The 27,369-nt window shown below is 49.4% G+C and overlaps 1 protein-coding gene across 1 annotated transcript in view; it reads right to left on the bottom strand.

Moving 5' to 3' along the window:
• Positions 1-27,369, bottom strand: part of RAB7A (RAB7A, member RAS oncogene family) — a 54,874-nt gene that overhangs the window by 26,924 nt on the left and 581 nt on the right. The gene's annotated exons all lie outside the window — the stretch shown is intronic.

The following is a 27,369-nucleotide window of genomic DNA, read 5'->3' as shown; positions in this document are numbered from 1 at the left end:
GCAGATGCCAAAAAGTTAAGTGCTGCCACTCATAGGGCACATACGTGATCCAGGGTCCCCACACAGGGAAGTCCAGGTAACACGACGCAACACTGCCTCCAAGACGGGGAAGCGGTCAGAGGAAGGGCGAGTTACCTCAGATGAGAAGCGAGCGTGTCCTTCTCACTCCTGGTGGGAGACGCTCCACCAGAGCTGACCAAGACAAATGAGGTGCAAAGAGGGCAAAGCCAGGCAGCCTCCACCCCCCACGCCACCAGGGGCTGCGGCCAAAGGCCAGGCGACAGACGCCACGGCGCACGAGCGCCTCTGCTCCCAGCACTGCTGCTGTTCTCCGGCTGGAGCTGCGCACCCCTCCTCGCACACTCAGCACCTGTGCTCCCAGCACTGCGGCTGCTCCCGACCAGTGGCCAGCCGCCTCTCCCTCCTCGCACATTTAGCTGCTGGGCGTAAGGAGGGACTTGCAATGGCCGCTGGGTCTCCAGGGTGTCCACGAGCCCTTTGGTTCCAAAGACGTTCCAGGGGGCCGGCTGGTTTGTTTCTTCCAAAAAGTGAACATCAATTTCAACTTCTTCCCGGTCACACCACCCCAATCCCTCCACCTCTCCAAACAATAAGACCACAGGGATAAGAAGCTGACCACACCTGCAGCATCTACCTCTCTGCCAGTGAAGCGGGGAGGGGCGCTCCCCCAGGGAAGTGCCAGAGCAGCAAACTCCTGCCCGAAGTTTAAGGGTCTACAGGCTTCCACACCTCAAGTGCTGCTTCCAAGCCAGACGCTAGGCACACAGGGGTGGCAGGAGTCCGGCTGACACCCTGTCACAAGGGCTATCGCTCTCAGATCCTTAAGGCAGGAAACAGTCCCAGGTACATCAGCTTTAAAATAAAGATCATATTTCACATAATGTCACAAAGTACGTTATTAAGCCTAGTATGTAAAACACTGGCACTTAAATTCACAAAGCCTCCCCACCAAAAACATTTCTAAACAAGTGCTTAAAAAGTTTAATATGAAAGAAAAAAAAAAGTAGAGAGGACAGTATTGTAAACTCTCATAGTAAGGAAACTTGCAACCGAGAACAGGATGGGATGTCTCCAAGGAGAAAGAATACGCTATTTAGGCCCTAAATTCTAGAACCGTCCTTCTGGGTGGTTTCACTCTAGGGTTTCGCTGCCCTTGGCCAACCGTAAGAACTGCCGGTGCACAAATGGACTCAGACCCGACAACCTTCCCGGGGAAACACCAGCTCTGTGTCCACCTGCACGTTTCTTTCAACATCACCAACAAACACGTGTTTGTGTTCTTTTTTTTTTGAACTGATTGCACCATTTCCCCCTGCTTTTCCTCAATTAATGATTTAAACAGAATCTGACATGTGTTCATTTCATATTTAAATGATAGTCATGATCTTACCTTTCCTTAAAAATTATCTTTTAACAATGCCCATTACCTTGATTTAACAGCCAACACTTCCAAGAATTTTTAAGCACATCTGGTTCATCTTAAGAGGCAAAATGCAACACTGAGACTCTGAAGTGCCGACATTCCTAACAGTCTACAGCTGGTCACTCTGAGGCTCGTCAGTGCTGTGGCCTCAGGGGTGTTCTCAGTACCTTCCCCACAAAAGGGCTCGAGATCTGCTCCTTACTCAGATGCAAGAGGAACTCTGGGGTAACACACCTACCGAGGGCTTGGGACCTAACGGTTCTGCACAAGGTGGACATGTTCTTGTTGCGGTGGGAGGTGGGAGGTGGGCGTAGGGGCGAGGATGGAGAGCCGAGACCACGTCTGCTTCGTTAGCACCAAGCAGCTGCCGATTACTTTGGGGCTCAATGTCTCTCTACTTCTCTAATTTCTGGAGCTACCAACACTGGTTTCTGGTGAACTGGAGTGAGCCCCTTATTAATCCAACTCAGTGTGCTGTGGGGTTCCTTGTCCTCTGAACAGTGCAATTACAGAACCTAGTTTAATCTCCACTCTTCTCGCTAAGATGAGCCCCACGACTGCGGGAATCCTCTACCAAATACAGAACTTAAAACTGAGACATACCCTCTCCTAACACTGAAAGATACAAGAAACAGCAGCAAGAGTCCAGCCCAGAAGTGAGCACCTACAACAAGCACACAGCCCCGGGGACGCCAGCGGGACACCTGCGCCGGAGGGCAACTCTGAAACACTGGAGCTGAAACTCACACCCAAACGTCTGCCAACCGATGAACAGCAAACACGCTACGAGTAAGCAAGCCCCCTGGGCCCTACGGGAGTAAAGAAGTCGAAAAGGGAGGAGAGAAGAGAAACCATCAGATGGCCCGCAGGTGACAACCTTCCTACCCCAATTCCACGGGCCAGAAACACACTCCCCAAGACCGTCCCAAGTGCCCTCCAGGGACTCCTCCTGCCCATCAGTGGGGGCCGCACACCGCGCTCCTGCCCCTGGAAGCAGCAGCTCTTCTGGCCACAGCTTTCCCCTTTCCAGGCCCTAGACGCTTCCCCTCTGACCCCGCAGGACACTGTTCACAACTGGACTGAGCCTCCCGCCCCTCTCCTTCCTGCTTCTCACTCTTCCTCGCCTGTCCCACCTGACCTGCCTCACAGAACACAGTGGCATCTTCTCGAATGAAGAACTTTCTAGGTTTTCAGTTGGCCCCACTTACACACACACAAATTCAAACATGTCACATAACTCTGATGTGCTCCACTGAACAGAGACGCCCACCCTGGCAGCCTCGGGACGTAATACATGTTTGCCCAATCGCGTCGTCCAGAGGACAAGGTCTGGACCAGGTGTTTTAACAAGAGTTTCCAACCAATGAGACAGAATAACCACCAGCTGCTCAATAAAGTAGGCTGTACCAAGAAGCACTGGGTGAACACTGCCATGGGAAGCAGAAGATAGATGATTCGTCAGGGCAGCAAGTGGGAGACGGAACTAAATGTACCATACGATTCCTTTCTGGAGTCATGACTGTATAATCAGCTACCAAAAATGTTACAGAGCGCAAATTCTGATGAACAAGATTATTTCACTGAAGATCAACAGTCCATACACTAATTCCTCACTGTGAAACTGTGATTAGAGGAGCACAATTAGTGTGTCTTGCCTTTTTAATAGGAACTGTACCAGTTGACAAGTGGGAAAAAATTTTTGACAGATGAAATGCCAGCAGAAGGAATGGTTGAAAAATAATCTTTAAAAATCATTCTGCAACCCTTAATGAAAGCAAGAGCGTCAGATAAAGATGACCAGTGATGCTAATATCACAGGTGAAAGGTGGGTGGGGACCTCAAGATCCACAAGGCACCGTAGTGTCACCGCACGGATCACCTCCTAGTCACAAGCATTCAGGAGGAAGAGCAGCACCACAGCTGGGTGGCCGTCTTAACACTGTGACTAAACTCAGCTTCACTAACGGGGACGGTCTGACACGGGGAAGTATTCCGGTCAAAAACGCATCACCAGAGTTATTCAGACTTTAAGATCAAATTTCCAGTTCACAAGAAATACCAGGGTAGAGGAACATATTCAACATCAAAGGATGAAAGCTGCCAAGCCCAGAAGGAGGAACATTCTGTTAAGACACTGGCTCTATCTTTCCAAAGTTAAAGGTAATGACGTAAAAGGGGGAAGGGGAAGCGACCACATTCTAGACGAAAAGACGCCAGCATTTATGGGTGAGATCATGGTGTTTAATATACTTTGCATTCGTTCAATCAAATATGCAGGTAAGGCAAACAGATAAAATGTTAACTGCTGAAATTAGGTAGGAGTGTGTGTTTACGTGCTATATGATTCCATTTGCTTTTTTTTAAATAACAGAACATTTCAAAAAGAGATGGTGACGCCACATCAGAGGATTGGCTTCCTGAAGCAGGGCTGTTGGGGCACAATCTCTGTGCAGATCATAACCTGCGAGACACAGAAGCAGCCTGATCGCCCGCTGACAGAGGACCGGACAAAGCAGCTGTGGTGCATCTGCACAACAGAACACCGCTCAGCCATAAAAAAAAGAATGAAATAATGCCACCTGCACCAGCATGGATGGACCTGGAGATCGTCACTCTAAGTGAAGTAAGCCAGACAGAGAAAAATACCATGTGGTATCACTCATATGTGATATCACAAATAACACGAACTTATTTACAAAACAGAAAGAGACTTACAGACACAGAAAAGAAACTTCTGGTTACCAGGGGGAAAGGGGATGGGAAGGGATAAACTGGGAGTTTGAGATTTGCAGATACTAACTACTATATACAAAACAGATAAACAGCAATGTCCTACTGCACAGCACAGGGAACTATATTGGATAATCTTGCAGTAACCTACACTGAAAAAGAATGTGAAAACGAATACACGCACGTATATGCATGACTGGGACATTATGCTGTACACCAAAGATGCACACATTGTAAACGGACTAGACTTCAATTAAAATAAAAATCACAACCTGCTTAAACAGCTTCTGACACTCGCCCCCAAGGCCGGCCTTCCACCAGCACCGTGGGCTGTCAGACCATCAGGGAGATTCAACATATAGACATGCCTCAAATGGCCGCAAACAGATGGAACGACACACCGTGTTCTTGGACTGGTGGCATCAATACTGCTAAAATGACAGTACTTCCCGCGACAATCTACAGACTCAGTGCATCCTTATCAAAAAAACCAAGAGCATTTTTTCACAAAACAAGAACAAGAAATTTAAAATCCTTCATATAATTCCCTCCCATTTTTGCTTTTTGTTTTTGGAGGAGTCTGTGTGTGATAAGACTTCAGAAAATTAAAAAAAAAGTGTGGGAGAGGTTTGGAATAAAGAGTGAAGGACAGACTGCTTAGTTTTCTGTACTGTGGGAGAAGAGCCTGAAAGGAACTGAGTACTGGTCCACACGCCTTCTGATTCTCGGGAACAGTGAGCAGAAACCTTGCCAGTGTCCCATTCCCACCACCCCTCCCTGCAACACCAAGTAGCCCCCTCTTCATCTTCAATCTTCACAGCAAAACCTGCCCAGAGCCTAGAGCACACTGACCGATCACTTCAGCTCGACACTCTCAGGAGTACCTCCCCTCCCCAGGTTTTCAAATGTGTTAGTATAAAGTTATAGAAAGCATTCTTACTTTATTATGATTTATGTATTATAATGTATGTGGTGAAGTATATGTAACATAAAACTTACCATTTTAACCCTTTTTAAGTGGCATTAAGTACCATGAAGTTTATTTTCAACAGCAGATTTAAAACCTCACTGAGGGTCACCGGCACAACACAGGCACCTATGCGGGGCGGGCAAGGGAGGAAGCGGTGAGGCCGAGGCCCCACTGGTCCCGCACCGCAAGGCACACTGTCCGCTCGTGAGGGCAATGCCACAGGTTGACAGGCGGGCAGAAATGAAAGTATCAAATGCCCAACTGCTTTACAGCGATGCTTAAAGTAGTTGCACCCAGATTACTACTTCAGTGTGCTGAGCTCTGCATGATCAGACCCTGCCCCTGTGATTTAAAACTCACACTATTTTTTAAAACAGGCTTACTGGCTGACAGCAGCTACGCTACAGTGGATGTGCCTCATTTTTCCAGAAGAATCTATTGTATAGAATAGGTCCTGAAGATCTAAACAAAGGACCACTAGCTCAGAGGTTGTGTCTGTATGGGCAGACAGGGCTCGGTGCATAAGGCCTATTCGGCTGGTGACCCTGGAATAGGTTCATTCCTCAAGCACCTGCACTGGCCAAATGCTAGAGACGCAGTGAGGACGGGGAGACCCTCCCGGCTTCAAGGCCAGTTTCAGGAGACACCTGGCAAGCGTACAGTGAGACCCACACTGTGTCGTGAGGATACAGTCCAGACTTTTCCCTGAGTGGGGGTGGGGGTACACAGGACCCTGATGTTATATACACACATATAAAAGTCACCATCTCTTAAGTTTTAAAGTAAGCATATATTACTTCTGTAATCGAAAAAAATTAACACAAAATAAGGGTGTAGGGGTGCTGGCGACTTTTCACAACTGCACCTCAGTTTGCTTCCTCATCTGTAGGAGAGACTTCCTGCCCATCTATTACGGTTGCAGGGAAGATCCCACAAGCAAACACATAAAGGAACCTCAAACACAGCAGAAGACTTCACACCGGCCCGCGCCTCGCCTGAGGCCGCTACGGGACAGGCAGCAGGAAAGACATGACCTTTGCCTTGCTGCCCTACCAAGGACTGGACTGGAAGAAATGTCAAAGTCACCACAAGTCCTATGTGTTTATGGCCCAGGGTTTTCCTACAGATCCGACTAGACTTTGATTTCTACATCTCACTTCTGTGACGACTGACTTTTTACTCAAAGACTTAACAATCGAAAGCCTGCTGGTTAGGTGATTGTACCCACTCACAAATCAGAATCGAGTTCCCTGAATTGTAAGAAGTGTTTGTGAAGCAAAGGTACGGAAAAGACCAGGATAAGGATGCCCGGGGGCCTGTCCTACTAACGTCAGAGGTACTGGTTAGGTTTCTCCAGAGGAACAGAACCATTAGGATGGAGGGACAGAACCCAGTGGTTCTGCTGGCACCACACAGAAGCCTGTGTTTTACCATTACCTTCGAGTGAGATCTTATATCTGCTGTTAAATAAACTTCCTATTTATGAAATTTACCTCTACGTACCTATGTCTGAGATTATGTAATATATACATGAGCGTTCGTATCAAGACTTAGTAGGAAGTGTCTCACGTGATCATGAGGGCTGAGACCTCCCATGATCTGCGTCTGGAGGCCTGAGAATCAGGCAGGCTGATGGTGTCAAAGCCTGTCTGAGACTGAAGGAGACAACCTGCAGACAGTGAATTCTCTTGCTCAGTCTTTGGTCCTAGTGAGGACTCCAAGGACTGGATAAGGGCACTCTGCTTTGCTCAGTCCACAACATAAATCTCATCCAGCAACAGCCTCGCAGGCACACCAAGATCAAGGCAAATGCCTGGGCCTCCCTGGCGGTCAGGATGACATGAAATTAACCATCACGCCGGGGTAGCAGATATGAAAACCCAGCTGGCTGCAGTGCTCAGGCCCAGCCCCAGCTCTGTAGGCAGAGGAGGAAGTGCTGAAGAACAGAAGGTTAGAAGTTTCATAATATTCTGCTTCTACTTCAAAGGTTACTATTCACAGGTTACTACATGTACAGGTTTACAGGGACTCTGTGCTCACAGGATTTTGGCAAAACAGAGCCACGCGCCTCACGAGATCACCAATGCACAGCTTGCTTCAGAGAACGTCTGGGAGTATCACCGCTAAATAGCAAGTCAAGGAGGAAGCGCACAAGCACCACAGGGAAAAGGGAAAGGGCCGAGCACTCGTAACTGCTGGGCCAGGCCTGCGTGCTATTCCGCTGCCCGCTCCGCGTTGCCAGGCGGTGGTGCCAGCTCCACCTAACTTTGCTCTCTGTAGTCAGTCTCCCTGCTGCTGTTGACCAATCTTGATGCAACTATGAAATCACGTTTCAAGTCAGGGCACTGTCCGTTAAGATGCTGTTTGGCTTTCATATATTTGGGAGAATTTGTCTGAAGAGAAGATACTGATCTTAGTTTCATCATTTGTAAGAACGTCACACTGATGCAACCATCACCACTATTTCCAGCATTATGTCATCAGGGCTAACAGAAACCCTGCAGGTTGAGCAGTAACTCCCCGTTTCCTCTCCCCCAGCGCATGGGACTCTGTCCTACTCCGTCACTCCTTTGTATGGTGAGCATACGCCACTGTCTATACGCCGCGTTTTGCTTATCCGTTTATCAGCTGATGAACATGCGAGCTATTCCTCCCCTACAGACTGCTGTGAATAATGCAGCATGAACAACGGTGCACGAGAATCTGAGATCCTGGGTGCATACAAGTGCCCTGACGAATGGTCATTCTGTGTAAGGCAAAGCCACTGCTCCCCACCGCTCCAGCACCACTTTACGTTCCCACCAACGACACCCCAGGTTCCAACTTCTCCGCATCCTCACCACCATGTACTTTCTGCATTTTAAAAATAAGAGCTATCACAGTCTGTGTGAAGTACTATGTCATGGTTGATCTGAATTTCCCTAACGGCTAGTGGGGACGTGTACTTCTGTGAGTGGGTCAGCCATTTGCCTATCTTCTTTGGAGAAACGTCTATTTGGGTCTTGAGCTCATTTTTCATCAAACTGCTTGTCTGCTGTTGACTGTAGGAGCTTTAAGTATGTATTCTGAACATAAGCCTCGTCAGAGACGATTTACAAGCGCCGCCCCCCCCCACGGGCCGTCTTTTTACTCTTGATGAGTGTCCTTGGAAACACAGAGGTCTTAAACTTTGAGTTAGTCCAATTTATCCACCTTTCCTGTTGTTGCCTGTGCCTTTGGTGTCACATTCACAAAACCACTGCCAAATCCAGTGTCGTGAAATTTTCCCATTTTCTTCTAAGGATTTTATACTTTTAAACTTTTAACATACAGGCCTCTGACTAGTTTTGATTTAGTTTCTGTACATGGTGGTAGGTCAGGGTCCAAATTCTTCTGCAGGTAGATGCTTCCCCAGCATTGCTACTGTTCGATGAAGACACGTGTCCTTTCACCATCCTTTCGCCACTGAATGGACTTGGCACCTCTGCTGAAATTCAGTTCTGGGCTCTCTGTTCTGTTCCACTGGCCTACAGGTGCCACCTCTGTGTGGGGACCACAGCCCTCTGATCACTGCAGCTTTAACCAGGAGGTGGGAGACCACCGACTGCGAGCTCGGACCACTCGGGGCCCCGTGATTTTGCACAGGGAATTCAGGGTGGGTTTTTCTATTTCAGCAACAAATGTCACCGGGATTTTGATAAGGACCGTACTGAATCTGCGGACAGCTTTGAGCATTACTGTCGTCCTGTTAATACTAAATATTCTGACCCATGAGTGTGAGATGCCCATTTATTTACATCTTAATTTCTTCCAGCAATGCTCCACAGTTTTCAGTTTACAGTTTCAGTCTTTCTCCCCTACTGAGTTAAACTTACTCCTAGGTATTTTAATTCTTTTTGATACCACTGTACATGGCATTGTTTCCTTAATTTCCTTCTTAGATTGCTCATTTTTAGTATAATATAAAGGTTTTTGTGTGTTCATTTTCTATCCTGAAACTTTGCTGAATTAGTTTATTAGCTCAAGCAGGTTTTAATTTTTAAAAAATTTTGTATGAACACATATGAGATAATGTATCTGCAAAAAATACTCTTTCCTTTCCAATGTGATGTCTTGTCTTTCCTTCCTGTGCCGAGCTGCTCTGGTTAGAACCTCCAATACTGTGTTGAATACAAGTGGTGACAGTGGGCACCCCTGCGCCTGGTTCCCGATGTTAGAGGAGAAGTATTCGTCGCTCACCACTGAGGACGATGTTCATTCTGAGCTGTTTATGTGTGGCTTTTATTACGTTAAGGTAATTTCCTTCCATTCCTACTGTTCTGAGGGTTTTCACCATGGAAGGGTGTTGAATTTTGTCAACGGTTTTCTCTGCATCAGTTGAGACGATGTGGTTTTTTCCTTTCATTCTGTTAATGTGGTGAATTAATGATCGCTATTTGGTTATGGAGCCATTCCATTCCAGGAATAAATCCCACTTGGTTGTGGCGCACAATCTTTTTAATACACTGATGAATTTGATTTGCTGGTGTTTTGTTAAGGATTTCTGCGCCACTCTTCCTAAGGGATACTGATCTGTAGTTTTCTTTCTCTGCGGGGTTTGGCTCCAGCGTCAGAGCAATGCTGGCCTTACAGAACGGGTTAACAAATGTTCCCCTCTTCAATTTGGGGGAAGAATTAGAGAAGGACTGGTGTCGGTTCTTCGAATGCCTGTGAGACTTCAGTGACGCCATTAGGGCCAGGGCTTTTCTTTGTCGGGAGGCGTTCTGATAACTGGTTCAGTCTCCTAGCTTGACAAGCATGACGTTCTATTTTCTGTTTGGTCCGAGCAGTTTGTGTCAGTTTCATCCAGGCGATCCGATTTCTAGGCATACAAGTGTTCACAGGACTTTCCTAATCCTCTTTATCTGCAGAATGGGTAGTAATATCTCCACTTTCATTTTTGATTTTAGTAACATGAGCCTTTTAAAAATTCTTAGTCAATCTGAAGGGCTGTCTGCGCTGATCTGCACTATTTCCTTTCCTGCTACTAGCTTTGGGTTTGATTTGTTCTTCTGTTTCTAATTCCTTAGGAAGTAAAGTCAGGTTGTTGATTTGAGATCTTTTTCAATGTTAGCATTTACAGCTATAACTTTTCCCCTGAGCACTCCTTTGCTGTGTCCTATAAGTTTGAGTATATCGTGTTTTCATTTTATTTGTCCCTAAATATTTTAAAACTTCTCTTGTGATTTCTTCTTTGGCCCGTTAGGCCTTTGAATGTGTTGTTTGATGTTTACAAATCTGTGGGTTTTCCAGCTTTCCTCCTGTTAACTGATTTCTAACTTCACTTCACTGTGGTCGGGGAAGATACTCCGTACGACAATCTACTTTTTAAAACCTACTGAGACTTACATTACGGCCTGGCCTATAGTCTCTCCTGGAGAATGACCCACGTCCACCTGAGAAGAAAGTGTGTTCTGCTGTTCTGGGCAGGTCCTGGGCGCTCCTGTTGGATCCAGTCGGTTTACTGTGTCATTCAAGCCCTCTGCTTTCTCACTGACCTTTACAGGACCGCAGCCACAGGAAAGACAGGCCCGGGCACATGGCAGCTGGTCTCTGCCCTGCAGCATGGCCACCAGAGGGGACGGGGCGCAGGGAGCTGGGGCCAGAACGCCTGCTTCTGAGGACGAGGTACACGTGAGAACTGCAGACTTTGGCCTCAGCAGTGAGTCATCGGCAGAGCCTCTCATCCCCACCGGCTCCACCAGGAAGAAGGTCAGCGGCCTGAGGTGGACCAGGAGTCGGGGCAGAAGGCCACAGAGCCTGCCAGTCCCCCGCCCAGCCTGGGGCCCCCCTCCACCCACGGCACCAGCAGCAATACCAGCAATACCGGAGCCTCAGGAAAACCACCTGCCCCAGGGTGGGGCCCTGGGCAGCCAGAGGGTGTGACCAGCCTCGCCCTCTGGCAGCCAGAACCTGCAGGGTGGCTGGGAGAGTCCCGAACTGTTTCAGGAAACACCACAGCACGGTGAGCCCAAGGCTCCCCTCTGATGGCCAAGGACAGTCAAGCCACGCTCCCTGCGTTAAAAGGAGAGCAGGAGGACATGGAGCCCCAGGAGCCTGTCAGGGGTCGGCCAGGGCTGGGCACACACGGCTGCAGGCTGGGGTGGGGCCAGAAGTACAGGCCATGTGCACCTGGACGCCTGGGCAAGAAGTCCTGGTCCAGCGGACAGAGGGGTGTTCTCTGCAGGGGATTCAGTCAGAAGGGTATTCAGCACCTCCATGGCCAGGAGCCACCTGCGGACAAGAGGAGAGGCCATCCTGGCTGCAGGCCCGCCCCCTGCCCCTACCTGGGTGAAACTCGTGAGACTGGGCTGTCTTTCTGGGGGCACATCTCCCCTCCCCAGCTCTTGCCTTTTCTTCCATGTTGCTGCAGGAGGGGGTTCTTGTCAAGCCCTTGGTTCTTCCAGCTCTTGCAATGGACTTGATGCTCCAGAAAGCTGCATCACAGAAGCCCTGTCTGCATCCTCCGTGCACAGAACTGGGGCTGTGTGTGGCCCAGTTTGAGAAGCAGGTAGTAATGTAGTACCCAGAGTTAATCAGAACAACTAAATGGAGGCAGGACCTAAAAGAATGACCATGGTAACTAGCTAACTCGCAACAGTGACAACTGTGGTTCTGAAGGGAAAGGGCTGGGGGCCACACCGCAGGGCAGAAACGCAGAAAACTGTGTTGCCTTCTTATACTAGTATCACAGACTGTTTTCAGGACAGAGGGGAACTCCTGTCCTGAGGCCTGTGATAATGAGGACCAAGACCCATGAACCAGCCTGCGTGGGGAGTCAGGGAAATCGTGGGGGTGCGGTCCCCCAGAGCGGCTTGGCCATTTTCCTGTGGAGCTGAATTCCCTGTTGTACCGGACTCGGGCCTTCCCACCGTGACTTCTCCCTTTTATAACGGTGGCACGGAGCCGTCTCTCCTGAGGCCTGACCCAGGCATGGGCTGTTTCACAACCTGCGTTTTTAGGGGAGCTCCATAGTGAGCCAGACACTCCGGGGTCCAGAGGGAGGAGTCACGATAACAGACAGCAGCCCAGAGGGACGGAGGGGACCGAGGAAAGGTGTCTTTGAAAACGCAAGTTCCGTATTCCCAGGAACCCAGTAACTCCCTTTCTAGGTGCTGAATTTGTGTTTCACACGTCGCCCGGGAGTTCCTCTTGGGTGCCTGGGAAGCGCGGGACGTCCAGGAGGCCTGCAGCTGCTTCCTGAGACCCGACCGCGCTGCACAGTCTTTCATCCCGCAGCCACCCTGCCCGCAAGCTCGCATCTGACCAGAGGAGACGCCCCTCCATGCCGAGAGCAGGGCCAGGGAAGCAGGAAGAGGGCTGGACCCGGTGGGGGTCAAGGTGCACCCCCTTATCTCCTAGTCTGGTTTTCTTTACGCTAAGCAGCCCCATGTGCGCTCAGCCAAGTGTCGCTCTCCTGGAAATCCGTCCACGACTCTCATCCACTCCAGGGCGAGTCTCAGCTCCTCAATGGGTTTTGGGGACCCTCCGCGATGTCCCCCTGCAGACCTGTCACCTTGCACTTTACTCTCAGGGAACCAACAGTTTCCCACAGATACTTCTGCACATGCAGCTTCCTCCCTGGGGAGCCTGCATGCCAGGCACTTGGTCCAGCACCGCTGGGCTCCCCGAGATGAATCAGACCTAAATCCTACCTGAAGAGCTCACAGTCCAGCTGGGAAGACGAGATGAGACCCAACTGCAGCCCAGACACCTATTCACAGGGACAGAGGAGGACACTCACAGCACCGTGCACGCTCACCTGCAGGGCAGCCCCTTGAGGGAGGCGGTGTCTAGTGGGGCCCTGGCGCCTGGGTTTGACCCCAGGACGTGGAGAGGAGGCCTCTGGGAGAAGGAAGCTAGAGTGTCAGGCACACACGGGACAGAAATGGGGAGCGAGGCTGGGGAGTGCGGGTTGGACTGGCCCCCCTTGCTCCCAGAACCACCGCCAATCGTGCATTTTGTCTGCGTCTCCAAACCTGAACACCCCCAGCTCAGAGCCTGGGAGGCAGTTAGCCCCGATGCCAGAACCTGCGCTCACTCACGAGGCGGCACCTCGTCCTCCGTGAGCCCCGGGCCCGCTGGCTGGCCCGGCAGCTGCCCACTTCCCTCCTCAGTCCGAGCTGTGATAGGACAGTTTAACCCGTTTACACTCAGGCTGGGTTTGTTTCTCCTCCTCCTTTTTTCTTACTGTTCCTCACACTGAACAACTTCAACTGTCCTGACCTTCAGCAAGCTGGTTCGCTCTTCCGCCTGCTCACACCAGCTGCTGACCCCTTCGGATACAGCGTTCGCTTCTGCAACTGAGCTTTCCTGCTCCAGAACGTGCCTGGGTCCTGTTATAATCACTCTCTCGATACCCTCGTTCTGTCCAGACACTGTGTTCCCAGTTTCCTTTACTTCTTTGCCCGTGGTTTCCTTTGGCTCCTTGAGCATTTTTAAGACGGCTGATTTAACGTCTCTCAACTAGTAGCTCCAACATCTGTGCTTCTCTGGCTGGGTTCTCTGTCAAACCCTTTTTCCCCAGTGAATGGGCCACACGTGCCCATTTCTTTGCACGCTCTGTAACTGCCGCTGTTGTTGTGAAATGGACACCCTGAGTATTACCACGTGGTGTCTGGAGACCGGACTCCCTCCCTCATGGGCTGCCGCGTGCTGACAGCTAACGGCCTGCTTGTGCACACACCACTTGCCAGTGAGACCAGCAGCCTCTCCATGAAGCACTTCACCTGAGCAGGTTCCGGAGTTCCACACCAGTTCATCCCAACCACTCTTCCCAGCTCAGTGGCTGACCGGGTAGAGGGCCAGCCGCTGACGCTCCCCTCTGGCACCTTGCACAGCATCACTGCGGTCTGCAGTCTTTTAAGTTAAGTATCCATGACCCAGTCCAACTTTTAGACATTGCCCAAACTCTAAGCTCTTGAATCACTGCTAATTCTCTCCGCAGAAAATGCCAGGGACACGAATCTTTAAACTTGAGGTATGATTTGTTTTCTCATCTTGGTAAAAGATCTGGGGAGTCACTCTTAAATGTAACGCCTTCTTTAAACCTCTTGTGAGCACATAAGACACAGAAAAGGCTTCGGTATGTGGCAGGAGGCAAAGACGATCTCACCTACCTGCAGAGACCCCGAACACCACACTAGTGGCTCCGGGCTGAGCGCCATCCAGACACCAGGAGGGTACGTGGTCTGAGGAGGTGCCTGACGGGAGGACGACACCGCACCCTCCTCCCAGCCTCCACTCCAGGACAGCCTCCCAGCAGTCCAAGGCTGCAGCTGAGTTAACACTTCCAACCCGGGGCCAGCACACATCAGTGTTTAGCTTCCTTTGTCTTAACGGAAGTGTCTTTCTGGAAGCATACATACTAAAAATACAAAAACATGCTCTATGCAGGGGAGTCCTTAGCTCTCACTCCACAAACCTTCTCTCCAAAACATGCTTTTTTCGAGGCAATTCATTTTTATCAGTCGGGTAAGCCAGGTGTTACAATATGAAAAATGGATGTTCTAACAGTCAGCAATTCCCAGCAAACACATTCTTCCTCCAATTAACAGCCATCAACACTGCCATCAATCACACCAGCACTGACCAGTCAGGGGCCACGCCACGAATGTGACGTCATCGCAGATGACAGCAACAGGGGACGCCGGGGACGTCGGGGACATCTCTGTGTCACCAGAAGCTAACACAAACCAGGAAACCACACCAGCAACCCAGCCCAGGTATCTTCGCTTCCTCTCTCCCCTGGGAACAGCTTGCCCTGCTTCCTCTTTCAACCAGCTCTGCTGGGCTCGCCCCTCCCACTGCCCATCTACATAGAGCACCCCCAGCCATCATCCCCCACAGGCCTGGACACGTCACATCACATCTGTGCTAAATCCTTTCAACCTTGTATTTTTCTTGTCATTTCCTTTTAAATCTGTAAATACGGATGGATGTCAAGACAAAATGCAGTTAATGTGAAAATGAGAGTACCACAAACGGCCTCTAGCCATCACAGTCCTTCCTACCTGAGCTCTCGAGTAACAGCACACCCGAAAGACGCAAAGCCCACCGCACCTGAAGCCACGAGGGCAATACCGCACACCACGCCCGCTCTCGCTGGGCTCGGTCCCAACTCTTCCTCCCTATTTCCAAGGCCTACAACAACTTCAAACCAATCACGCCAAGAATCCAGACGCCTGCTTCCAGGTTTCTGGCACGTTAACACACTTGGAAGGCCAGGTCCACTTCTGTCCCCTCCTTGATGCATCTCTTTCAGCACCCCCCCCCCCAAAAATCCAAGCAGGAAGAAAACTCTGCCCCTACTTCAAAATACACGTTCAAATACGTGTTCAAAACACATGGCAGGCTGATACGTATCATTCACGAACGTTATAAAATGTGGTTAGGTTTTTTAAAGAAGAGCACAGAACAAATTATGCTCCCGTTGTTTGTTAGGTTGACTCATGTTTGTAGGTCAAAGCCAAGCAATCAGAGGGTTCCCCGCTGTCTCTGGGCAGGAGGGCCTGAGGGGGGACGCAGACTCACTCTCAAGATTTCCTTATGGATCAATCAAGTATATTGTTACCTTTTCACAAAAGATGAACACCCGTCCAGAGGCCTACCATGAAATCCTTTTCCATGTGACGTCATCCCCTTCCGTAGCCAGCCGCTCCGTGTCACACAGCCAGGACAATCCCTCCTGGGCAGGCACCATCTCGCTGCCCCGGCACCTCCCTAGCACAGCACCTGGCACAAGGCAGGCTCCGGAGCGCACACCTGGCGGATGGCACCTCCCCGTCCCAGTGTCACCGGGAGCAGCAGTGTGTTCTACCACAGGGGCGGGGGCAAAACTACCAACTCAAACCTCAGATCTCGCCACGCACGCTTTGCTTCTGGCCTGGGAACAGCCACAGGGGAAGCTGACTGTGTACACCAGCCACCCAGCGAGGGGCCCCCACGAGCTCCTGGGCCCTGGGCCTGCCCGAGACTCAGCCGGCCAGGCTGCCCTCCACAGACACAGGCCACGCCTCTATCTACAGCACGGAGGGCCATCGCCAGGCGGGGCCGCTGGGCAGTCACACGTGCACAGCACTTCGTGTAACAACACGCAGGAACGACCCTTCAGAAGACAACAAGCAAGAGAAGCCAGCAAGGACCTGGCTGACCCGGTGCACTTCTTTTCTATCTAAAAGGCGATTGTTTTGCCCAACTCAGACTGCTAATATTTCTTCAAAAGCCCTAAAAATAAGACTGGCCCAGTGGTCTACTGTTTATCTGTAAAAATTAAATAACCCCCTTTATCTGTCACAATTAACAAACAGAAAAGAAACATTTTCTTCACACCTGCCAAGCCTGGCTCATTGCTACAGAATCTGCTGTGAACAACCCTCACTAGGAATGACAAAGAAATCTCATTTGTCAAGGTCAGACAGGAACACTTAACATGAAGAATCCATGAGAACTGTGCCTGTTCAAACATTGCAAGAAAAGACCAAAAGACAGGAAATGCTTAAAAGCTTCATGAACATAATTTAAAACCTAATACTTGCTTTCCAAAGTTTTTTCAACCCATTACACAAGACAGTAAGGATACAAGGATTAGGAGATCCGTACCACTGCCCCACCACACCCACGGTTCCCCGGGGCCAGCACGTGTGCGAGGCTGGGGGGCGGCAGGCGCATGATTAAAGCTACTGACCGAATGAGCAGGTGCGTCGTATCTGCCCCAGACACTCGAGGGCCGAGGGGCGGCGTAGCTCCTCACTCTGCCAGGGCATCTTACGAAAAGGCTTCCTCTACATTTCTTGATAAATGAATCTGCTGGACAAACCAATCAAAAAAACAGGACAAGAGGTAGGAGCACAAATGGAATCAGAAGCAAACATGTCTTTGAGCATAACTTCAACAGGGTTCTATGAAAGATGGAAAACCACCCAGCTCATCAGAATGTATCTGAAGGAGAGAAGCAAGGGAGCCAGTGGCTCTGTCCCAGAGACAAAGAGTGGAGCAGGGAGTTTAACAAAGACACACAGAGGTGGGAAATCAGCAAGTGCGACAGAAGTCAGTGAGGAAGGGATGACGATACAATGAAGTACCGGGGCAACGATGCAGCTGGAAAAAGATTCTGACACCACGTACTACAGAAGCGTGCTAGTACTAGGGGAAAACATTGTTTTTACTGTCCTAGGGATGGGGAGGGTCTGAGCACAATACAAACCCAGAAAACAAAACAAGTTGACACAGGTGACTACAGGAGAGTTTCTCTAAACAAAAACAGAGCATCAACCACACCAAGCCACGTGGAACAAGCCAGGAACACTTGCAACATGAAAAAGGGTTGACATTCCTGCTTTGCAAAAAATATCACTGCATTAAAAACATTCTTGGTATATGTTAAAAAAAAAAAAACCCTCACCTGGGCTTTAGAGAACAAAAGCCAATTCACAAAAGAAAAATAAATGGCTTTTCCTTTTTTAAAAAGTTCAATTTATTTATCAAAGAAATGGAAGTGTTAAATAAAGAGGCACCATTTAAATGTTCCCCACTAGTTAAACCGGCAACCATTATGAAAACTGACAATCGGCAGCTATGTAAAGAGAATTCTCAAGCTACAACTGTTAAGTACACAACCTTCCTGGAGGCCGTACAGTCATGAATATCACACTTTTAGTATAAATAACCACTAAATCTTCAGAAAAGCATGAGTGGACAAAGACTAACATTAAATAATTCTGTTAAAGAGAAAAGCTGAAAGTAACCAGAACGTTCATTTAGAGCACGGCTGAACTACGGGGCAAGCAGCGTCACACGGGGATCGTGAGCAGAATGCACGGACGACAAATGGTGTCCGGCGTGCAGAGAGAACCTTTATCAAGCAGGCTATAGGAGCGGGTACTGTGCGATCCCCTCTAAAGATAAACATGTAAGTTAGCAAGTAGAATCACCAAATTATCCAGGAAGATGACAGAGAACCATTCACTTCATGACTTCTATACTGATTCTGCAATCTAGAAACAAGTTCATTTTAGGGAAAAAAATCTAACCACCTAGCGATGAGGTCACCTTTGCCCCTCACAAAGAAGTGAATGGGCAGGGGGAGTTCCACGCAGGTGACAGCTTTTCAAATGACTAAGAGGGTCCTTTAAGTTTCAATGGTGTCATCTTGCCAGTCAGAATATTGCAAAAGCCACTGCAGTACGACCAACAGCCAAAGACAGTTACAACACGAAGGGCCCTGTGGACAGTTATTCCACTGCAGCAGTTCCCCCCCAATAGGAGACACGTCCAAAGACCCAGGGGGTGCCCGAAACCACAGGTCTACGCTCTGTTCTCCCTACATGTACACACCCATGACCATGCTTAACTCACAGATCAGGCACAGAAGGAGATTAACGACAACTAACAATAAAATAGAACAACTGTCACCATATACTGTAATCAAAGTTATCTGAATGTGGCTCTCCCAACATACCCCACTGTGCTGTACTCACACACATATAAAATACGGGTCACAGGGATTCGGTGGAAGGGGACAACATTTCGGGTGAGGTGGCCAGGAAAAACTTTAGAAGTGGAACTAGCGGGTGCCTGAGTCAGGCAGGACGCCAACACACAGAGGACAGGGACGAAGGAAGTGGCAGGGACCAGACTGAAGGGAGCAGGGAACGAGGCTGTAAGGAAAAGGGAAGGAGAGCAACTCAGGGCGGCACAGGATCTGCACGGAAAGGAGGACAAAGCCAGGAAGACCGGCTGGAGACAGTGTGTGCAGGGCCACAGCGAGGGGCAAAGGGAACACAGGGCCGCGGGACCAAGGAAGGAACAGGGCCCGAGGACCACTTACCCCCGGACCACTCTGAGACCGCCCGCAGCACTCTGGAAGTAGGAAAGTGCAGAGGGCAAGGGAGGACTCGGACTCAAACCTTCCTCTCACACCTACGTCCCGCGAAGGATATTTCAAGGCACACGAGTTGAGGTTACCACGCTTAACATTTAAAAGAAGTAGATTTCTTAGGACAGGAAGGAGATTTGTGAGTGAGGATCACAGGCAACTTGGTACCTGTTTAGCATTTAAATTACCAGCCGACTGGAACAAGAATCTACAAATGAGGCCTTCTTTCCCTCAACAGCTGCTACCTACTGAAGCCAGCCCGTGCAAAACCAGTGCCGCTTCCCACCTATCTCCAACTCAGTGCTTTCCAAGTCAGTGGCAGGAGCGCACCTCTAGAGCCCCTGTGCAGTGTGACTCACTCTAGCCAGTGAGCCGTGAGCAGAAGTGACGTGTCGCCTCTGGGCTGGAACGCCTAACCACGGAAGCGAGGCTGGCCAACAGTTCTCCTCTGCTCTGCCAAGAGGACCAACAGCACCCCATCCTGTGGCTGCTTCTTCGGCTGGAGTAAGAATGATGCAGAGGCCCTGGAAAACCCACGCCAAACCCGCTGCCCGAGCAGAAAAAGGACCCGCGGTGTTTTCAGCCGTTTTGAGGACACCTGCTACTACAGAACAATCCTGGGTTCGACCCCCAGCACCTCCGTAAATAAACACACCTAACGGACCCCACGCGCCCATTTGTGAAAAAGGCCGCTCTCCCAGAGAAGGTGCTGTTCTCTGCACCGCCCCCGGGGTGGCAGACACAGGTGCCAGTCCCGGGGCCTCCACGACACTGGGCGTGTTGTTGCAGGCTGGTTCTCTCATCTGAAAAACGATGCGACAACCCAAAGGCTGCTTAGTCTGACGTCTGAAGTGAAGCACAAACAATGTAACAGTTACGCTTATAAAACGTGAAAAGACTGTTCACATCCGTATCTCTTTACACACACTTGTTCAAGGCGTCACACTCATGTGTGCGGAGGGAAAAAACGAAGGCAGCTTTCACAGAGAATCAAGTTCCCTGGAAGCAATGCTTGTTCGGAGGACGCTGCAGCCCCACCGAGGTTCTCAAACAGGGTGCCCAACTGCTCTCCAGCGCTGTAAGCGCTGGCGCCAAACCAAGAGCTGGGAGCCCCCTCATCCAGAAACCGGGACAACCATGCCTTTTTTTCTTTTTTTGGTAAGACAGGTTGGAAAGCAAGCAGCTAGTAAAACACAGTTACACAGAACTGTTTTCGGTAGTTAAAAACATTTTGATATCGACCCTAGATTATCTCAAGCATCTACCCAATAGAACAGATCACCCGTAAACTGCTAAGAGCCCATATGGGCGGGCGGGCTGAAGAGGAAAATCAAGCTAACAGCTCTCTTTCTTGGTCTCATCCCTCAAAGCCAGCTCCTACTTTTAACCTGTGCTGAAAGACATTTCTGAGGAAGTCCCTCTCTGAAGGTTTAGGCCTACCATCTGTATCTCAGTCCTCGCCCCACTAACCTCTCAGTGTGTGTTTCCCTCAGTGAACTGTAACACCAAGGTCACCCCTCACCTGTAAGTGGGACCCCATCAGTCTTACTCAACAGGCTTGTGAGGGCCAAGTGCCAGGATTCTGCCCCGTCCGAGTGCCAGCAGTGAAGCACCGCCTGCTCAACACACACCCTGCAACACGGCGCTGGAGCGCCCTCCGCCCCCCGCCCCGGCCCCCCACACACCGTTGTTCCCACACCAAGACGCCACACTCCCTCCACCTGCCTTGCTGGTTCCCTGCCTCCACGCTTTTGCTTACACCATCCCCTCCAACCAAAAAGGCTTTCCCAAGTCGCCCCTCCTTATCAATTTACCCAAAAACCTACTCAGGACCCACCTACCCCCATCACTGAACACTTCCAGTATTTTCTTTAAGCTATTTTCATGACTCTCCTCTGCCTCAGTGTTACCCTTATTCCTAACCCTCCAGAGCTCTTTATTTTACCCTCCCCACAGCTGTCAGCAGTGTCTTCTTATAGTAGACAGTAACATCGTGTCAAATGAACACAGAGCGCATAATTTATCATTCAGGAAAGCGTCCATATTAATCACTGGTCCAGAAGCATAACTTACATGCTACAAATAGTAACTTCCTGTGCCAAGTTAGAACTGGAAAAATATTTTTAAGTCTACTGAGTAATATTTCAAGACTCACCCTAGAATAATGATTCATTCCTGCCCTCAAGCAGATTGGAGTGGGGGAGGGGCAAAGCCAAATAGTATTACCCCCATCAAACATGGTCCACAGTGGATGCAGAAAGCTCAAGGTCGCTCAGCCAGAAAGCTGTTGGTCAGACACCAGCTGATACCTGAACGGTCAGTGAGAACACGCCAAACAGACCTATTTCTAGCACGCATGTTAGGAAACCCAGTATTTTAGGGATGCAAGTGTCAGACCAAAGAAGACCTTCAGTGAAAGCACTGTCTACCACAGCTATGTTTATACCCCACAGAGGACACTTCAAGCCAATTTCACCACCAGGCTGAGTCCAGATTACAAATGCAAAAACTCACCCGTAAGGGCAACTATGGAGGGCTCACTGCTCACCAGACTACAGTCATTCCGGTTTTCTAACCCCAACGAGTTTCGGAGGCATTTACAAGAGGAAGAGTCAAACTACAACACGTTCTGCTCCAAAAACTGCCCCCTACCCCCAGATGCCTCTGCTAGGACTGAATGTGGCCAGAGAGAGACAGGCTCCTACCACAGGGACAAGATGAAAGCTAACAAGTGTTAGCAAACACTAATGAACTCACGGAACAGAAACAGACTCACAGACAGTGAAAAAAACTTATGGTTACCGGGGTGAAAGGGGGTGGGAAGGGACAAACTGGGAGCTCGAGATTTGCAGATACTAACTACTACATACAAAATAAACAACAAGTTTCTACTGTGCAGCACAGGGAACTACATTCAATACTTTGTAGTAACCTACAATGAAAAAGACTATGAAAATGAACATGTATGTATACATACGACTGAAACATGCTGTACATCAGAAACTGACACACTGTAAACTGACTATACTTCAGTTTAAAGACAAACAAACAAACAAACAAAAACAAGTGTTAGTGAAGATGTGGACTAAGTGGAACTCGTCCACTGCTGCTGGGAGCGTGAAGCGGCACGCTCTGGAAAACTGGCAGTGTCCACCGGAGTGCCAACGCCGTTACGGTCTGAGCTGTGTGCCCTGCCCACCCCCGCTGAAATCCTAACCCCTGGTACCTCAAAATGTGAGTATCTGGAGATGGGGACTTCAAAGGGGCGACTCAGGCTAAACAGGGTCATGGGGTGGGCCCTAATCAGTCGGACTGGTGTCCTTGTAAGAGGTGATCAGGACACAGACCCCTACAGAGGACAGACCACGAGAGGACACAGTGAGAAGATGTCATCTTCAGGCCAAGGAGAGAGGACTCTAACCAACCCTGCTGACACCTCCATCTGGACTTCCAGGCTCCAGAATTCTGAGAAAATAAATTTCTGTTGTTTGAGCCATGCAGTCCGTGCTACGCGATACAGCAGCGCTAGCCGTGGACAGATACACCCTCTGGAACAGCCTTTCCGGTCCACGGTAGTAACCATGGGAATGTGTGCCTGTGCTCCCCAGAGGACAGACCCAAGAACATTCACAGAGCTTTATTTCTAACAGCCACGGACCACGAGCTTCCCAGACGTCCATCAGTGAGTTAACAGACACGTTACGCTTCACCACACGACGAAACACTACCAAGCAATGAAGATGGAGTTGCCGCTGCACCCAACAGAGAATCTCACAGGCAACACTGAATTAAAGAAACAGATACAAAAGGGTACACAGTGTATGAAGCCGTTTACACAAAGTCTAAACCAAACAAAAGTAAACTACAGTGTTAAAAAATCAGCAGGAGGGGATGGTAACGACTTGAAGGAAGCAGGAGGGGGCTTCTGAGTTTATGAAAACTCTCCAAGCTCTTCACCTATTTGTACTTTTCCGGATGTTCTACTTCAAAGTTTACTAAAGTACATAAGTGACAAATTACTTAAAAATAAGGGCAACACCGTGTTACCCACTGTCACCATGGCCAGTAAACCTTATTCTGGAACTGGGCGCACCAGGGTCTTCACTGGCTGCCATGAAACCTCTGAAGCCACAGCTCGCCTTGGATGTCTGGCGTCCGGCCACTGCAGGTTTACTGGGAGAGGTCCCACAGGTCAGAAGACCCAAAGACTATCCAGGGCCCTCTGAAGTTGGCTTCTCACGCCACATCATTACAGTAAGGTACTAAAGTGTACATCCATAAAAATAAAGTAACCAGTTAGCACTTCGGTTTTCCTCTGGGTACTGAACTGAATTTTTCTTCTTCTTACTTCTGTATTTTCCTAGTTTTTTTTTTTCCCTAAAGAACTGACTCATTTAACAACCAGCAAAAGAGAAATGTCATTTTAAATAAAAGGTAGTGGAAGAAAGATACATTTTTACAAGGAGTCAAATGCTGAGGGCTTTCCAGCAATCATGAATAATCAAAAGGGCAGGACGGTGCATCAGGAAGAGCACCGCGCCGTCTAGCAGACCCAGATCAGCACCCCAGTCCCCTGAGCACCCTGCCTCAGCTCCCTCGGGCAGCACAGAAATGGCCACCCTCTAAGCCTGCAGGGCTGCTGTGAGCGCCAGCTGAAATCCTACGTGAACTCTAAGTACTACACAAACATTAAAAAACACTTAAAGACAAATAGCATGTAGGAAGGTCTCCACAAAACATGAACGCTCTATAACAACCATCACGTGAGTGGCACAGGTCAGGAGTTTAGAGTGGCTGCGAACCTGCAGGCTGCCCAGTGACCCAGAGTGACTTCTGGGACCGTCGGGTCAGTAAGTGCTCAGAGGATCGCTGGCAGACTGACTAAATGCCATGTGTAAGAGGCACAATTTTTCATAGTCTGTGCTGCTACAGCTGGGTGTTTTAAAAGTTAATTTAAAAGTTAATTCACAGTAGCTTTGTGGTATACTCTCAAACAATCCAAACTAAAAAGTTTATCAAATGGAAACAATTTTTAAAATTAAGATCACACACAAAGATCGGAAACCAGTGATGTAACTACTTACCCCACGAGGTAATTTTTAAAGGGTTCCCTAACTGAGCTGGGAAACTCCAGGAAAGCCACGTGTCCCGAGAGGGTGGCGCAGACACAGGCTCCCTCCCGGAGTCTGGAAGCAGGCGCACCAGCAAGGCCACCGAAGGGCCAAGCAAGCCCACGGGCTCCCCAACACCGCCCGGTCCCCAGGCTCCCTGAGCACGCTTCCTCAGATCTGCTCCGTCCTGACAGCGAGCAGTCCTAGGCAACCCGGAAATGGACAACAGAGCCAGTCAGACGGAGCTCCACGGCAGTGGTGACATCACCCAAGCAGAGAGCCCCAGGCGGCCTGCGAGCCCCTGCATTAAGCGCTGCATCTCCCGGCAGATGAACAAGGCCAACACTGTATGTCACCGCTGGAACCAACTCCCAAGCTCTCTTCCTCCCCTACAGAGACATTTTGCAAGTAGCTATTCTTAAATTTGTTTTTGAAATCACAGCCTGGAGCACTAAAATTGAAACTAGCCGGAGACAGTGTTTAAGAAGCCTGTTCTGATTTCACCCACGGCATCACTTTTATCTTTGATTCACAAATCACACTGACCACAACCACCATTAGGAAGTTTTAAAACATAAATGAAAACTATTTTTCTGTTTAATGCCATACGTGGGAGGAAAAAAGCAGCAAATAGAGGGAAGACGCTAGAGCAAGACCCTGAAGAGGTCAACACACTGCAGCAAACTGCAGACAGGGGAGCACAGAGACCCACTAAGCAGCACTGACAGACACGTGTGCGGTGAGAGAGGGCTGGATGGCTGGGAACACAACGGCAACCTGCCTGGGCCACAGGAGTCAGGAGGAAACCAGGAGCTGCAAAATGGGAGGACGGGGGTTGATTTCTAGAGCATCGGCCTCCTCAGGGGATGACATCAGTGCCAAGGGGAACCACTGCTGTAGCCTGACTCAGGGGCTCCTCCTGACCTCCCCGGAAAGCCCTGCCTGTAACCCCCAGTCCACTATCTGGTCACAGTCTTCTCAGTCATGTTTCAATCACACAAATGGAGAGTTATACAATTTATGATAGGGATAATGATAAATATGGATGTCAAATCTCACAAGGGAATAGCACATAAAACGACCGTCCCATGTGTGTAGTCTGGGTTTGCTACCCCTTTGCAGAAAAAGGCAAACGCCAAATGTAAGGGCAAAAATGCTATTAGCGCAGATCCCTCTGGACACTGATTAAAAGCTAATCAGACAACCAACACCTTTTCGTTTCACTTGGTGGTGGGGTCAGGAACTGAATTCAAAGCCACCCTTTACTATAAAGCAACGCTCTTTGATTATGGGGTTTGGGGGCTTAGGCCTGGTTGGCATCAAAAACCATTTCTGCCCCAGGGGACTGCTAACCATTACCTGGAGGGACACACCAATAGACCCACGTTCGCGTCTCCTACACTCAGGCAATTCTACCACAACACAAACATCACATCCCCTCTTGAAGAAGGACTTGCGGGAGATGGGGTGGGGGTGGGGGTTTCGTCCTGGACGACGTTAAACTCTGTCAGCTGTAGGACAGACCAGCACGCCAAACTCGGAGAGCAGTGCTAACGTTCACAGTGCGAGACGGCGGTGACACCAGCTCCCTCCTGAGTGAGCGACGACACAGGTGCCACTGCAGCAGACGGACAAACAGGCTGAACGCAGAAGGTTACTCTTCAAAAACCATGACCAATTACAAACTGCGATGTTAACGTCTACGTACTCTTTAAAGGCAAATCAAACCATACCTACGCTGTTGTTAAAATGAACAAAACTTTCAAACTTAGCCAGAACACTCTACTGTCTGTATTACTACAGGTGCACTTGCTGAGATGAGAAGTAACTCCTCTTTACAAAACCCTCCAGTTCTACCTCCAAGCCACTCCACAAGGGAATTCCTGGCCGTGATCAATCACCAGTTTTAAATTCCTTAAGGATAGGAACCACGCCACCCTGAGTCAACACCCAGCAACGCCTGATACATGGCTCGCACTCAGAACACCTGACGGATGAATGAAAAGCTACTCATCATTCTCTCCTCTACGTGCAAGCATTATTTAAGACTACCAGACTTATTACTCACTCACATACAGCAGGCTGGGTAACAAAGATTAAGGAGAAGAAAAATCAGACAACAGGGTGTTAAGCACTAAGCTTCAGCTTGGACAGTATCTTCAGGAGAAGCACTCACAATTCACTTTCCAGTTCTTAGACTCAAATCTGAACAAACTCTCCTAAGTCTGAAGAGAGAAACATACCAATAGGAGACTTTATTAATCCACGGATGGGAAGTCATGCGGCTAATCAGCTGCTTAAGTCACAAGGAAGAGACAAGAGCCTGTTCTTTTGGACTCCAAAGAGAAGATACAGTATTTTCCACAGCAAAGAACCCACTGGCGGGACACCCTTGCGCTTAAGTTGTAAGAGAGGTTCACGTAGTAGAATAACCAGACTAACTCATTTGACAAAAGATGTAGGAGAAAAAATTTTCAAACTTCAATCAAGTACTTTGTTAGAATTCTAGAGATCCTAATTTACTGGCGCTACGCTACAAAAAAGTGTGTCAAAAATCAAAACTGCAAACGGAGTATGTGACGGTTTTAAGGCAGAACTAATGTTCTGGAGGCGGCTTTCAAAACGACATCACTAGAAAGAAAGAAGGCGGAGAGAGGCAGATACAAGCAGCAAAAGGCAGATCACAAGCTTCGGGGATGTCTGAAAGCAGTTCCACACAGCTGAGTACAGTGCTCTGGAGTCGGCCGCCTGGACAGGAATCTCTGCTCGGGAACTTCTTGGCTGGGCGACCTTGGACAAATGACTTAACCTCTCTGATCTCTGATTTCCCCATCCATAAAAGAGCACAGTGGTGGTACTTCAGAAGGCTGTTCTGAGAATTAAACGCAATAACCTGTGCAAAAGTCTTGCCACGCTGCCCAACATACAATAAGCGCTCCAATGTTCGCTACTGTTCTTCTCAATTTTCCCAATTTTACGAACCATTCTTTACGTTCGAGTCAAGCCGACCTGAATGCAGTGAGTGAGACGGCCCTGACGCTATCGGAATCCAAACACATCTCTCTCCCGCAGTAAGTTTGGAAACTTCCTTCAGGCTTCACCGTAACGTGTTTATGACAAAAAGCTCCCCGTCGCCGGAGCCAGAGGCGTCTCAAGTACACAGGCGCCAGATGCGAGCGCGGCACGTGACCTGACTCACCGCCCGGACTCGGGGCCGGGC

This window comes from Camelus bactrianus, chromosome 17, assembly GCF_048773025.1.
Source record: "Camelus bactrianus isolate YW-2024 breed Bactrian camel chromosome 17, ASM4877302v1, whole genome shotgun sequence".
Taxonomy (NCBI): Eukaryota; Metazoa; Chordata; class Mammalia; order Artiodactyla; family Camelidae; genus Camelus; species Camelus bactrianus.
The sequence above is the reverse complement of the archived record's forward strand: the minus strand, read 5'-3'. Positions and strand labels throughout refer to the sequence as shown.